This window comes from Propithecus coquereli, unplaced genomic scaffold (genome assembly GCF_000956105.1).
Source record: "Propithecus coquereli isolate 6110/MARCELLA unplaced genomic scaffold, Pcoq_1.0 Scaffold93, whole genome shotgun sequence".
NCBI lineage: Eukaryota > Metazoa > Chordata > Mammalia > Primates > Indriidae > Propithecus > Propithecus coquereli.
This window is the reverse complement of record NW_012155618.1, coordinates 2454140-2455480: the sequence shown is the minus strand read 5'-3', so window position 1 is coordinate 2455480 and position 1341 is coordinate 2454140. Positions and strand designations below refer to the sequence as shown.

Genomic DNA, 1341 nt, shown 5'->3' with positions numbered 1-1341 from the left:
TTTTTTTGTATGATAACTGTACCTCTTTTGTCCGATTTTATTCTTAAGTATCTTGAAGTTTTCTTTTTAGAAGAAATATCCTATTTACCAAATTATTTAAATAACCTTTTTATATTAGAATAGTTTTATATTTACAAAAAAGTTGCAAAGATAGTGCAGAGTTCCCCTGTAACTCTCACGTAGTTATTTCATATTGATACCTTCTTATAATATTATGTTATATTTGTTTCAAGTGAGACACTAACATTGCTACATTACTATTAACTACACTCCACAGTTTATTGGGATTTCACTGATTTTTTTCCCTTGAGTGCTTTTTCTGTTCTCATCCCTAGTACCATGTCAGATATCATATCACATTTAATCCTCATGTCTCCTTAACGTCTTTGGTCTGTGACAGTTTCTCAGACTTTCTTTGATTTTGATGACAGTTTTGAGAAAAATTGGTCATTTTTAGAGTGCCCCTCAACTGACCACTATCTTACTCTTTTCTTATGATTAGGCAGAGGTTATGGGTTTTGTGGGTGAAAGCCATAGAGATGAAATGCTAATCTCATAATTTATCAAATATCATGATTTATCATACTACCAACAATATTTATCACTGATGAAGTAAGTCAGCCTTGATCACCTGGTTGAGGTAATGTGTATTAAGTCTCTCCACTGTAAGGCTACTTTTCACCTCTTCTAATACTCCAGTCTTTGGAAGCAAATCACAAAGCACATCCCATATTCGAGGAGTAGGGAACTACGCTTCCTTTTCTTGGAGTAGAGGGAATATCTACAAGAACCATTTGTAATTCTTCTCAACTGGAGATTTGTCTCTTTCTCCATATGGTTATATTTGTTTACCCAGTACATTATTTATGTCAGTAGGGACACATTCATTTTATACTTTGAGTTATGATGTAATATCATGTTATTTAGTTAGCTGCTGAACTTGTTGCGACTTTGGCCACAGAGAGTTCTTTTAGGTTGGCTCCTGTGTACCATTGAGAGGCCTCCTTGGTTTTGTGTTTTGAGCACTTTCTTACTTTTTGGCACAAAAAGATACTCCAGGCTAATCTCCTCTACTTCTCCAAGGATCTCTGATTCCTTTTCCTAGAGAATGGTATTAGAAATCAAGTTCTGGGCACTAGATGGTCATCTTTTAAATTTCATTTTCTAATTTTCTATTTATGGTACATAAGATCACTATTAATTTTTGTATATTGATCTTAAGACTGTCAATATTAGTTCTAAAATGTCACTCATGGTATTATTCTGCAGGCAATAGTCAAATATTTTATATGGACAATTATATTGTTCTTGCCAATTTTATTTCTTCTTTACAAATCTTAC

At 33.1% G+C, this 1341-nt stretch overlaps 1 protein-coding gene across 1 annotated transcript in view; it reads right to left on the bottom strand.

Annotated features, from left to right (window-relative positions):
* Positions 1-1341, bottom strand: part of LRRTM4 (leucine rich repeat transmembrane neuronal 4) — a 979915-nt gene that overhangs the window by 812003 nt on the left and 166571 nt on the right. The window lies entirely within an intron of this gene.